Below are 14,922 nucleotides of genomic sequence, written 5' to 3'. Positions count from 1 at the left end.
AAGGGAATTACTGTGGGCCCTCTCTGCTACTGAACCCTGCCTTGCTGAGGGACAAAGTGGGCCTTCCTGTCGCTACTTCTAGAATGACCAGTTCCAACTTAACTATGGAGTCACTACCAGGCACCTCCAGAATTATATGAAATGCTAGTGGCTACCAGTGTATGATGTCATGGTTTCTGTGAGGATTAGGATTAGAGAAGGAGTCTTTAGGATAAGGGAGAATCTGAGAAGGGAATGTGCTGAAAAGAGGTATCAAGTTTATGTAGGCCAGCAGCTGCTACTCATTTGATAGTTCCTTACTGTTGTTTTGACCTCCACTCTGAATGCACACACCTCAGATATGAGGCCTTGTTCCTGTGATTCCCTGGGGTGGAATTGCATAATTCTTCCACTCTAAAACCAGGTCCTATACTACTGCCCCTTGTGGATCTACTGTGCTTACCCTGGACTGGGTTTGGTTACCTATGGTTCTTCCCTTACAGAGCTTGTGGCCAGTCGTGAATACAGTGACCCCAAACAGCCTTCTTAAAACAAGATGTGGTTTAATCTTAACAGAAGGAACAAGACAAAGCGTAGCCGAGGTTTATTTGAATAATAAAGTGTCTATTGTCGTGGCCATTGTACCTAAAGACATACCCCAGACCCCTGCTCTCTGGAAGGTCTTGGTCTCAGTAGGTTTCCCAACAGACTCTTCTTTTGAGGGACTGCCTTTTTAATCCAGCCAAAATTCTCTGTTCCAGTTCTTCTGGCTTGGATACTCCCTTGACTGCCAGCAGAGACCCTCTCCTTTGACATACTGTCCAGTGAGCTTAGCAGGGTGTCAGAGGTGGCACTTCACTAAGAATAGCTTAGACACTGTCCCTCCAGTGTATGTAAATGGGTTTCTCTGAAGCCATCGTTCTCTTTCCTGCTTGAATTAACCTATTCTATTCATACAGCAGTCCCACTTACAACAGCCAGACAAACAGAACATATAATAGTCACAAATTGTGACAGAGCGGCTTCACATCCATCACACCAATGCTCCACCCTGCCCCTGGGATTATGCCGTGATGAGACATTGTCACTTCTCTGCCTGTTACTGCTTTTCTTTCTGGTTAACCATTAAAAACATTCTGCAGTCAGTGTGGCCAGAGCACCTGCTTCAGGAGTTGGGGGGGTGAGAAAGTTCCTTATGAAAATATTTCTTAACCTGAGAAAAAAATTTAGGTTGGTTATAGGATGAGCAAAAACTCAGGATTTCCATAAACACTGATTTGTTGATTCCTTAATTTACATTCATGGGGTTGAGAAGACTGGTTTCTTTTCTTCTCTCTAAATGCCTCTGTTTTAGGATGGGTTATTTTGTTTGGGGTTTTTTTGTGTTTGAGTGAGAAAATGTTGTGGCCAGGAACAATGTGGCATGGTTAGTACTGCCTTGACCCAAGAGTAGAAAAGGCAGGTGCAGTTGAGAATTTTCACACCCGGCTCTGCCAGTGTATCTTATGTAACCTCCCTGCTTTTTTGGAGCCTCTCTGAAGCAGCTCCCACAGACAACAGCCCAGATGCGGCAGCTGGGGGAAAAAATGAGACAGCAAAATGGTTGCTTGGCAACACTGAGTAGGTATTCTTTCAGGAGCTTCCAGGACCCCAAAGGCCAGGCCCCAAAGGCCTATCTAGGACCCCAAAGGCCTATCTAATGTGGGCAACACAGGAAGAGGCCAGGAGTCGGACAGTTATGCTAAGGCAGTCAAATGCAGGTCCTAGATAATCTGCACATGGCTGGGACTGTGCAGAAGTAATCCACACACCTCCTGGGTGTGATGTTCTGTCCCATCTAGTGGCACCGAGACCCCTTAGAGAGAGAAATTAATGAGGCTGCTCTACAGCCTTAGCTAAGATCCATATGGCTTTTAGTGGCTGCAGTAGACACTCATGCATTAAACTTCAAAGGTCTCAGGTTTGATCCCACCTGCAGATGACTGGGGGCTGTTGGTGTTACACAGATGTGCACTGAACCCAGACAGCCACAATATTTGGGGGGAAAGAAGTTGGCTGAAAGAGATCAGCTTCCAGTTGCTGGAGGGAATGCAGTCCCACAGTTGCTCTCTGAAGGAAGGAGCACAAAATACCTAGTGCCCATTGGGCTGAGAATAGTCCACAGAGCCACTCAGGGGAAGGAATGAGAGACCTCCATCATTCTTGGGACTCGGGGTGCTCAAAGACTGGGCTGCACGTAATTTTAGTTTTAGCTCTGGGCTTCCCCGCAGCAATAGTCAATCTAGTTTTGACCATAAGTTTCTGCAACTACAAAAGCTGCTTCTTTTCCTGCATAAACCTGAAGTCAGACTTATATGGTTTCAGGCCTTTCCCAGAAAGGCACTAAAGACCCCACCCCACCCAATTATCATCTATGGCAAGGAGGAAATCAGACATGGACACACACACTCCTGCTGTTCAGCTGCCATTCCAGGTCCCTTATTCCTCAGGTTAGGCAGATTCAAGGCACAATTGTACCTTGCATTGTTTTTCAGCAAAACGGAGCCCTTACGAGGAGACTCCAAATCACACCCAAGGCCTTAAATTATGTGGCAGCAAGGACACTGGAAGTTTTGGTAGCCGGGCAGGGGATCATTCAGACTTTTGGCACCCATTAAAGTGCAGAAGATGGTTTGGATTTTTGGCAATCTGGAAGCAGTTAGTATATTGGGGGTGTTACTTTTCCCCACCCATCCTTCTTAGATAGGGGTGAGATGACTTGAAATTTGGGAGAGGGATTTTGAATTCTTTATCCTCCACTCCAGCAAACTTCAACAGCAAGCGCCTCCCTCACTGCCCCCATCCTCCCACCCCTCGTGACTTTCAATAACAACAGAGAACAATTCTTTCAATCTTTGTGCTAAAGATAATGAAGCAGTGCCGCCGTGGGAAACAGGGGTGTGGTGTGGCGGCCCTGCGCCCTTGCTCAACACCTGCTCCAGGGACACAGACTCAGAGAATTTCCCTCTGGCTCTCAGGACAATCACAGGGTGGGTGGGAGGACTACATCCTCAAAAGGATGATCAGGTGGGAACTCTTGCCTTCATGCAAGTGATAAACATGACTCAATATAAATGAAATTCTACAAATGAGGAATAATAAACCAGTAAAGTGTATTATGATTTTCCGTATTATAGAATCATAGAAGATTAGGGTTGGAAGAGATTCCAGGAGGTCTATTAATAGACTCCCTCCTAGATAAAGGTTTTTGCTATTGGAAATCTAGTGTAATTTTTAAACACTTTGAAGAGAAAATCCATTATAAACTCATCCCTATAAAATCAACACAATACATTGATATGGGTTTTGACATTGCCAATGAGTTTTCCCTTTCCCCATTAACATAAGAACTCATTTTACCAGCTTCATTTCATTTCATTGTTAGCAAACATTTTCATTTGTTGATATTTTTAGCATTTGCTTGTGTTTTGCAATTAACATTCAAATCCTATCTTAGTGTAGTTTTATTGCCTACATGCAGTTTTATTGTAGCATTCAGGACATAGCTTACTAACCAAATCCTTTGCTTGATTCAAATCTTCCAACAAAAAGTAAGTTTCAAAAACGGCAAGATAGTAATTAGATAATTCTTAGCAATATCCCTATGATTTAATGGCTGAAAACTTAGTTCTTCAGTTCCCAATTGGGAAAGTAATCTTTTAGGAAGCAAAAAAATACTCATATCTCCCTCCAGCTGTTCTCTATCAGATCTTCATAAAATAAGTAGTACAAAAAAAGAGAATCTTACTTTTGTGGGTTTGTGAGCAGCCTGAACCACTGAAGAAGAATCAGTTGCATGAAACAGAGTTCTAGACACAGAGTGCAGAGAGCTGGAAAAAACGCACCTATGTGGAACGGTCTGATTTTTTTGAACTATGGAATAGGAACCTCACAGTTCTTTTCAGACTCCCATTAAGTCAACAGAGATATAATGAGGCAGTTAATCATTAACACGCTATAACATATGATGTATGTTTTACCATATCATTTTAGTTGCACTAAAACTTTTGCCAAAATATTTAAACACACATTTAAAATTCAGTATTCTGTAAAGTAATACTTCACAGACATTGTCACAGTGATCAGATGAGTTTAAGGCCGGGAGGAACCATTATGACCCCATAGTGTGAGGTCCTGAAGAACACAGCTCATAGAATTTGAAAACGTAGAGAGAAAAGGAGTACTTGTGGCACCTTAGAGACTAACAAATTTATTTGAGCATAAGCTTTCGTGAGCTACAGCTCACTTCATCAGATGCATCCGATGAAGTGAGCTGTAGCTCACGAAAGCTTATTCTCAAATAAATTTGTTAGTCTCTAAGGTGCCACAAGTACTCCTTTTCTTTTTGCGAATACAGACTAACACGGCTGCTACTCTAAAACGTAGAGAGATGGTGTTATAACTCTTTTCTCCTGTTAAGGTCTTGCTATCACATTTCTTGTGAACCTAAAATTCACATTTATGTCTTGGTAGTGAGGGGAATGGAGAAATGGGTCCCAAACCAAGATGTGAAATATACTATTTGCTTTACCCTTTGGAGAAACAATTCTGAGCTGTTCCGTTCTCTTCTTGCCTGGAATTGTTTTGACTCCATATCTGAGTAAGATGACTAACACATTAACATTTCAATAAGGAGAAATGTTCCGAACTTGCTATCTTGAAATCAATTTTTCTTTCTTCTTGGTTATTAATTTCTTCCTGGTTTTTCCATGAGGGAAAAAAATGGCTCTTATTTCCTGGTAGGTGTCCTCACCTTCCTTGCATTTCCTCCTGGTTGGAGCCCACAGTTATGTTCTGCAGATTCTTACTGATGGTGCACATTTGCAGGGCTGGGACTTGGATGCTACAGCCTGTGGGGGGGGGGTCACCCTTACAAGGAACAATTTCGATCCCCTGCAATAAGTGCTGTGATTGGCGATTACTTGTAGTAAAGGGCTCTGCTAGGAAAAAGGAAATCTACTGGCGCCAACTTTCCAATGTGCCGGGGGGTGCTCACTGCTCAACCCCTGGCTCTGCCAGAGGCCCTGCCCCCACTCCACCCCGTCCCCTGAGCCTGCCATGCCCTCGCTCCTCCCCTTCCCCACAGCCTCCATGTATAAAGCACTCTCACAGTCAGAACACAGGACAATATTAAAGTGCCTTCCTAGTAAGAAACCTGTGTGATCTCTGGTTATGGCAGTTGGTCACTAGCAGATCAGTTTGACATCGACAGATCACAATATTGCAACTGATCTCTATCCTGTATAAATCTGTTCAATAGGAAATATTTTTTCTATGGAGAAACTTAAAATATTATACAGATTAAATGTAAATATAAATGGATTATGCAGAATCTGCAATCCAAAAATTATTCTCATGAACTATAAAACCATAGAAATAATTCTAAATCATAATATAATGGAAGAGAAATGCCGGCAATTCTCTAGCCCTACATATGCTAAAATGCAAGATACACACAATTTAGAAAGACCATCAAGGTTGATTCAGTGGTTGGAAGGTAACACTGTAGATCCTGGGAAGGTGAGATTGGTTTTGTTTTATCCTACAGCGGTACTTGCTGGATGTCTAAGCATGGCATTAATGGAACATCTGAAGGAGTCAGAGTTGCAAAAAGTATTTTTGCAGCAACAGGTAAGAGAAACATAATTAAACATAGCAGCTAGCATCAGGCTTTCATGGAAAGAAAATTGCATACAAATCCTGGATTACAGTTATGTAAATTGAGAGACTTAACCCTAGTCTACACTATGAGTTTAAGTCGAATTTAGCAGCATCAGATCGATTTAACCCTGCACCCGTCCACAAGACGAAGCCATTTTTGTCAATTTAATGGGCTCTTAAAATCAATTTCTGTACTCCTCCCTCCGAGGGGATTAGTGCTGAAATCGACATTTCTGGGTCGAATTTGTGTTAGTGTGGATGCAATTTGACAGTATTGGCCTCCGGGAGCTATCCCAGAGTGCTCAATTGTGACCGCTCTGGACAGCACTCTCAACTCAGATGCACTAGCCAGGTAAACAGGAAAAGCCCTGGGGACTTTTGAATTTCATTTCCTGTTTGGCCAGTGTGGCACAGGTGACCATCAGCAGAGCTGACCATGGAGTCCCAGAATCGCAAAAGAGCTCCAGCATGGACTAAACGGGAGATACTGGATCTGATCACTGTATGGGGAGAGGAATCTGTGCTATCAGAACTCCGTTCCAAAAGACAAAATGCCAAAATATTTGAAAAAATCTCCAAGGGCATGAATGACAGAAGCTATAACAGGGACCCACAGCAGTGCCGCGAGAAACTTAAGGAGCTCAGGCAAACCTACCAAAAAACCAAAGAGGCAAATGGCCACTCCAGGTCAGACATGCCACTTCTATGGTGGAAATCCTCCAGGGACATCTCCATGAAGCTCTCCTGGAGGTACTCCCAAAGCCTTTGCAAAAGGCTTCTGGGGAGGGCAGCCTTATTCTGTCCTCCATGGTAGGACACTTTACCATGCCAGGCCAGTAGCACATAGTCTGGAATCATTGCATAAGAAAGCATGGCAGTGTGTGGTCCTGGTGTTTGCTGGCATTCAAGTAACATCCGTTCTTTATCTCTCTGTGTTATCCTCAGGAGAGTGATATCATTCATGGTCACCTGGTTGAAATAGGGTAATTTTATTCAGGGGACATTCAGAGATGGCCGTTCCTGCTGGGCTGTTTGCCTGTGGCTGAAAAGAAATCATCCCCGCTGTTAGCCACGCGGTGCGGGGAGGGATGAAGGTGATCATCCCAGAGAATTGGGGGTGTGTGGGGGGAGTTTAGTTGGGTTTGTGCTGCACGTTAACCTGAAAACAGCAGCCCCTCCTTTTAAATGGCCAACCCAATGGGAGCTTGGTATGGGAAATGAGGGCGCTGCTGTTAGAAATTATTCTCACATGTTATAAAGGTTAAAGAAGCCAAAAGATTGTGGCTCACCACGGCTGCCTGCAAGCCGAATTCTGTTGCCCGGCCCTGCGTGTGTGATCTCTCACACCAAACCAGCAGGCCCTCAATATAAGAGGTAAAATGCGACCTTGTACCGAAAGCACATGTACTATGTAATGTTAACAGCTTGGTTCACCGTGAAAGAGTCTACCCATTGTTCTCTAAAATGTGGTTTTTTTAAACACTACTGTCCCTTTTTTTCCCTCCCACAGCTGCAAATGTTTCAACACTCCCCCTATCATCCCCATCCCAGAGGCTAGTGCAGATAAGAAGGTGAAAAAAAACGCACTTGAGATGAAATATTCTCTGAGCTCATGCAGTCCTCCCACATTGAAAGAGTTCAGCAAAATGTGTGGAGGCAAGCAATGTCAGAGTCCAGGAAAGCACAAAATGAATGTGAGGACAGGAGGGACACGTGAGAGGAAAGGTGTCAGGAGCAAGAGGAGAGGTGACAGCAGCATGATGAGAGGAAGCAGGATGCAATGCTGAGGCTACTGGAGGATCAACCTAATTTGCTCCGGCGTATGGTTGAGCTGCAGGAAAGACAGCAGGAGCACAGACCACCGCTGCAGCCCCTGTGTAACCGCCTGTCCTCCTCCCCAAGTTCCATAGCCTCCTCACCCAGATGCCCAAGAACGCGGGAGGAGGGTCCCCTCCAGGCACCCAATCACTCCACCCCAGAGGACTGCCCAAGCAACAGAAGGCTGGCATTCAACAAGTTTTGAAGTGCAGTGTGGCCTTGTCCTTCCCTCCTCCACCACCCCACCTGATGCTTCCCTCTTCCCCCACCCCTCTCGGGCTACCTTGGCAGTTATCCCCCTATTTGTGTGATGAATTAATAAAGAATGCATGAATTTGAAACAACAATGACTTTATTGCCTCTGCAAGTGGTGATCGAATGGGGGAGGTCGGTTGGCTTATAGGAAAGTAGAGTGAACCAAGGGGGTGGGTTTTCATCAAGGAGAAACAAACAGAACTGTCACACTATAGCCTGGCCAATCATGAAATTGGTTTTCAAAGCTTCTCTGATGCGCACCACACCCTGCTGTGCTCCTCTAATCGCCCCGGTGTGTGGGTGCATGTAACCAGTGACCAGGTGATTTGCCTCAACCTCCCACCTGCCATAAACATTTCCCCCTTACTCTCACAGATATAGTGGAGCACACAGCAAGCAGTAATAACAATGGGAATGTTGATTTTGCTGAGATCTAACCGAGTTGGTAAACTGCACCAGCACGCTTTTAAATGTCCAAATGCACATTCTACCACCATTCTGCACTTGCTCAGCCTAGTTAAACAGCTCCTGACTACTGTCCAGGGTGCCTGTGTATAGCTTCATGAGCCATGGCATTAAGGGGTAGGTTGGGTCGTCAAGGATAACTATAGGCATTTCAGCATTCCCAAAAGTTATTTTCTGTTCTGGAAAGTAAGTCCCTTGCTGCAGCTGTTCAGAGAGACCAGAGTTCCTGAAGATGCGAGCATCATGTACCTTTCCCAGCCATCCCACTCTGATATTGGTGAAACGTCCCTTGTGATCCAGTGCTTGCAGAATCATTGAAAAGTACCCCTTTTGGTTTATGTACTGCCAAGGTGGTCCAGTCCCAAGATAGGGATATGAGTTCCATCTATCGCCTGACCACAGTTAGGGAATTCCATTGCAGCAAAGCCATCTATGACCTGCACATTTCCCAGGGGTCACTACCCTTGATATCAGCAGATCTTTGATTGCGTTGGCTACTTGCATCACAGCAGCCCCCACAGTAGATTTGCCCACTCCAAATTGATTCCCGACTGACCGGTAGCTGTCTGGTGTTGCAAGCTTCTACAGGGCTATCGCCACTCGCTTGTGAACTGTGAGGGCTGCTCTCATCTTGGTTTTCTTGCGGCTTCAGGGCAGGAGAAAGAAGTCACAAAGTTCCCTGAAAGTGCCCTTATGCATGCGAAAGTTTCGCAGCCACTAGAAATCATCCCAGACCTGCAACACTCTGTGGTCCCACCACTCCGTGCTTGTTTCTCGGGCTCAGAATCAGCGTTCCACGGCATGAGTCTACCCCATTGCCACCAGGATGTCCAAATTGCCGGGGCTTTGTACTTTGAGAGAAGTCTATGTCCATGTCCTCATCACTCTTGTCACTGTGCTGCCGTTGCCTCCTCACCTGCCTTTGCAGGTTCTGGTTCTGAACATACTGCAGGATAACGCGTGTGGTGTTTACACTGCTCATAACTGCCGCGGTGATCTGAGCAGGCTCCATGCTTGCCATGGTATGGCGTCTGCAAGAGAGCAGAGTTGCAGTGGAAGCAGTGGCTGACGATGGATGCCATGAGAATAGATATTTATAGAGAATGATGAGAGGGCCTGCGAGGTGGATTCATGAGAGCAGGAGAGCAGAGTTGCAGCGGAAGCAGGAACACATGACAGCCAACATGGAGAAATTAGCTATCAAGACAAGAACAGGAGAGCAGAGTTGCAGCGGAAGCAGTGGTTGGATGATCAGTTTTGCAGACCTACTGCACTGTCTGCTGCCAGCAGCACCAGGACACAGCACGCACAGTGTCGGTGAGCTGATCTGAGTGGGCTGCATGCTTGCCATGGTATGGTGAGACAAGAGCAGAGTTGCAGCGGAAGCGGTGGATGACGATGGTCATATAGAGGGCCTTAAAGGTGGATTCGTGGCACCAGGAGAACAGGAGAGCAGAGTTGCAGCGGAAGCGGTGGTTCGATGATGACAGTTAGCAGTCTTACTGCACCATCTGCTGAAAGCAGTATGGCGTCCGCACGGAAAAAAGGCGCGAAACGATTGTCTGCCATTGCTTTCATGGAGGGAGGGATGACTGATGATATGTACCTAAAACCACCCACAACAATGTTTTTGCCCCATCAGGCATTGGGAGCTTAACCCAGAATTCCAATGGGTGGCAGAGACTGCGGGAACCGTGGGATAGCTACTCACAGTGCAACGCTCCGAAAGTTGACTCTAGCCACGGTACTGTGGACACACTCCACCAACTTAATGTGCTTAGTGGGGACACACACACAATCCGACTGTATAAAATCGCTTCCTAAAAAATCGACTTCTATAAATTTGACCTAATTCCGTAGTGTAGATATTCCCTTAGGTTGTGTCTTCATAAAGATGTGCCAGTGTTATTTCCCATAGTCTTGTCTTACCTGTTGTGCTACACAAGTCCCTTTCCTTCTAGCACTCCATTTATGACAGGAGCAGGAGGTAAAATTAGAAAACAGTTGCCAATGGTAAATATTTACCAAAGAGGTCACACAATTGCACCTTGTTATGTGACTGTGAAGTGAGTCATAATTGAGTCAAAATGGCCATAGAAACGTGAACTGTGAATTTCCTGGCTGCAGTCCTGTGGACTGAAAGGGCAGCCTAAATGGTGGACAGATGTATTTTGCATAGTAGATATAGAGAGATTGATAGAATAAGGCCAGAAGAAACCATTATATTCAGGAGATCAAACTAAATATCACAGACCATTTGACCCAGTTACTGAGCCAAATAACCTGTTTGTGTGTTTGGCTAAGCAATGATGAAATCCAGTCTTGAAGGCACCAAGAGATGGAGAATCCATCACTTCCCTTGGCAATTTGTTTCAATGGTTAATCACCCTCACTATTAAAAAATGTGTTCCTAATTTCAAATGTGAATGTCTGGCTTCAAGCTTCCAGCCATTCTTGTTATACCTTCTCTGCTAAAGAACCCTTTAGTAACCAGCATTTTATCTCCATGAAGGTACCTATACTCTGTAATGAAGTCACCTCACATTTTTAATAAGCGAAACAGACTGAGCTTATTAAGTCTTTCACTGTAGGGCTTTTTCTGCAGCCCTCAGATCATTTTTTGTGGCTCTTTTCTGCACTCTCTCCAATTTTCAACATCTTTTTAAAACTATGGACACCAGAACTGGATGCAGTATTCCAGTATCGGTCTCACCAACACTGCATACAGAGACAAAATCACCTCCCTACTCATTGCTTCTCTGTTTACATCCAATGACTGCATTAGCCCTGTGACAGTGCCCCCCATGAGGCTTTATGGAAATATGCTTATGAATATATATATATATATGACACAACTGGAATATGTTTTATGCTACATATGTCCTGTAACATATCTATGTAAAAGTTATGATCTACTGAATCTATTAATCCCATTTGTATGCATGTATCATTTTTGTATTCGAAGTCATGATACTGGTTTGATTTCTAAGCAGTCTTAGTAGAGCATTTGGTCAGCTTCTTGAGAAAGGAATGTGCAAATTAGGTGCCCAATCAAGAAACACTTAAAGGACAATGAATCTTGTAAGGCTCCAATCCACATAAGAAGTCTACCTGAGGACATTCAAGAAAGCATGTGAACCATGGCTACCATGGACAGGTGACTTGCCCATGTGACTCCAAAACTCCATCTTGGAGCTGGATTTTGCACAGGAGAGAGGAGGGGGTCTCCACCCACAAGAGAAAATCTATTTAAGTCCATGGGCGACCCCTCCATTTGGTCTTCAGCAGGCTAAGGAGATAGCCTCTCCACCCCCAAGGATACCTGAAAGAAACTGGAACAAAGGACAGTAACTACAGGGGCTGTGAGTGCTTGCTGGACCCAGACTAGAAGAAGTCTAGTCTGTAAAAGGAAGCTTACTGGAATTCCTATAAGGGTGAGGTTTTTAATCTGTATTCAGAGTTCTTACTGTATTGAACATAGACTTGTGTGTTCTATTTTATTTTGCTTGGTAATTCACTTTTTCTGCCTGTTACTACTTGGAACCACTTAAACCCTACTTTCTGTATTTAATAAAATCACTTTTTACTTATTAATTAACGCAGAATATGTATTAATAACTGGCCGGGGGGGGGGGAGGAGGGAGGAAACAGCTGTGCATATCTCTCTATCAGTGTTATAGAGGGTGAACAATTTATGAGTTTACCCTGTATAAGCTTTATACCAGGTAAAATGGATTTATTTGGTGTTTGGACCCCATTGGGTGTTGGGCATCTGAGTGACAAAGACAGGAACACTTAAGCTGCTTTCAGTTAAGTCTGCAGCTTTGGGGCATGTGGTTCAGACCCTGGGTCTGTATTGGAGCAGACTGGCGGCGTCTGGCTCAGCAAGACAGGGTGCCAAGTTGGCAGGGAAAGCTGGGGCAGAAGTAGTCTTGACATATCAGTTGGTAACCCCAAGGGGGTTTCTGTGATCCAACCCATCACAAGCCCTTTTTGCTACAGCATTTCCCTGCTGAGTTTCTTGTCCCCTCTCTACCCTAAATCATTTTATGACTTCCTTACCCATATATCTCAAATGATAACTAACAATACACCCACACCTGTTTGGTTATCAACACACCCTTACATGTATGCTCATAGCTTCTGAATGCAACTGTGTTTGTAACTCCAGCTTTGCAAAGTTATGAAAATATACCATTCCATAAAGAAAAATCTACTTACCTTTTTATCCTGACAACAATTATAATGAGAAAATTGGTTGTATTTTACTTCCCTCTCTATCTCCCCCTCCCCCCCCCCCAAAAAACAACCCACCCCATCCCGGGAAAGTAATTGAGCAGAATTTTGCGAGGCTGCCTTACTCAAAGTACAATGAAGTATCATGATTTTCCAAAGGAAAAGTTAAATATGAGGTACTGTAGTTTCTTCATTTATTGTGCACATATGGAGATGGAGAGATAGAGCTGAGAATCACAAGGGAGATGTTCAATTATTTTCTCTCCACTAGGTCTATAAAGCATCCCTTCATGGGATCTTGAGGATCCTCTCTGTTTTCCCCATGCCTAAGGTCCCATATCACTGCTCTGCTGGCCCAGGAAGACTAAGGACTATGAATTTGACCTTTGGTGCTTGCATGGCACCATTTAGCCCCTCTCAGCATATTTGATTTTCCTTTGTATCTCTGTGGAACGTGTTCTGAATGCCAGGGTTCCTGTCACAGTAGCTTTGGGAGTGATTATGAACCACCTTCTTTGAATTGTCTGTACATCCAAACTAAATAATGCTATTGTCTTGGACTTTTTCCTGTAATCTACAGCAGTTTGTTTCATCTGCACTACTGTAATGCTAAGTGTTACTACAACAAGAAAAAAGCCCTGCTAAACGTAATGCATAAGCCAGAGAGGAAGGCTTTAAAGTGAAGGCAGCTATAGAGCGCAAAGCAATGTCTTGTGTAATGCAGATTTTGTTGATTACCATCAGGATTTGTTGGCTCTCAACTCCTTCTGTGCAGGAAAGTTACAATATATTTGTAAAGCTCTCTCAGTGTACATAAGGTCCTTTGTCCTGCAATACTCCAGGTGATACGAGGCAATCACGGAAGTGCTGGTGTCTAGTAATATACAGGATACCTGTTTTTCTGGCTAATTTGCTGTGAACAGCTTGTGGCTCACTAAGACAAAACTCCTTCAGTGTTCATGAATGAGAGCATCTCCATGAAAATATAGGAACATACATTTAAATAGAACCATAGGAGCCTTCCTGAATCTGGCTCATATCAAAGCCCCTTAGTTCAGGTCTCATGACAGCAGATAATATTACTCATGTGCCTCTTTTGGTGTGCTATATAAACATGAGGATTCAGATCTACTTCCTTTGAGTTTGGAGTTTGACCTTTCCAAGGATGAATGTGCAAAACTTCCACCAGTTTCATAAATGCATTAACTTAATCAATCATTCCTCACAGCAATCTTGCAACTAGTGAACATAAACACAAGATAGTTATAGTAGGTAACCTGGTTGAGGCCTAAAGGTACGACTGAACTATAGGTGTTTAATAAAATAGGAAGGGAACATCTCTTACATATTCAGTGAACAGAAGGAATTCCTCCAACTCTTGATCCCCACTGGTTCTCAGTTCCACTCTCCCATCCTCCTCATCCAATCCTCCTGACTCCTACTGCCCATCCAGTCCCATTCTCCTCTAGAGTCAGACTAGATGATCCTCTTAATGATCCCTTTCAACCTTCAAATCCATGACTTTTTTAGTCCTAGTCTTCTTCTTCTACCATTCCCAGTCCCACTTTCCTTTCCCTCACAACATCCAGACCTAGTCATGTGTGTCCCCCACAGGTTCCTTGTCTCAATTAACTCCTTGTCCCTCTTGGTCCAGTTCTTGTCTCTTCATTCAAATCAGGCAGCTTCCTCCTCCAGGCTACCTGGGCGAGAGCAGGTTGAGCATGGAAAGCACTGGAGAGACCGCATCCTTGTTCTGGTTCTGTGTGCCCAGCACTGGCAGCAGCTCAGCACCGCAATTGCAGGAAAAGTCCTACTCAGCTGCAGGCTGGAACATGTCCAGCGAAGACAGAATAGTTGGAGATTTTAGCTGTGAAGCTCTAGTCAGCCTCTTCTGAGGATGTGAGAACTGAGATTTTTCTAAGCCTTACAATTCAGCCAAATTTGGGCAGATTTTTACAAGAATGTCAAAAAGACACATACCTGACCAAAAGCCTCCTCTTCCCCCATTTTATGTCCCTGCTCCAAAGCATGGGGGCGCTAGAACTTCTCAAGGAAAGATCTCAAGAATGTTTTTAACATGGACGAAAAGTATTTTTCATAGCCTTGTTCTCGGAAATAGCAGAACTGGTTTGGTTGAAAATTTCCAAAATAAAAAATCATCCGGAGTCAAAAATCTGGCATGGAAAATTTCAGTCAAATGGTTAAAGTTTGACAAAAAGTGATAAGCAACTGAAAACAGGGTCTTATAGTGGAAAGAGTTAGGCAACCTCAACAACAGGCGATGTTACCAACTCAGCCTATAATTAATTTAATTGAGGTCTGGAAAAATAGTAGTTAGGTGGTATTCACATTAAACTGGACTCATTGCTTCACACTATGTTTTCACACTTATAATTAAGATCACGTACTTCAACTAGGATATACTTTACTGTTAGGAATTTTGTCAAGGCTTAGTGGGGATGGCCTAAC

The sequence above is a fragment of the Dermochelys coriacea genome, chromosome 1, assembly GCF_009764565.3.
Source record: "Dermochelys coriacea isolate rDerCor1 chromosome 1, rDerCor1.pri.v4, whole genome shotgun sequence".
Lineage (NCBI taxonomy): Eukaryota > Metazoa > Chordata > Testudines > Dermochelyidae > Dermochelys > Dermochelys coriacea.
The sequence above is the reverse complement of the archived record's forward strand: the minus strand, read 5'-3'. Positions refer to the sequence as shown.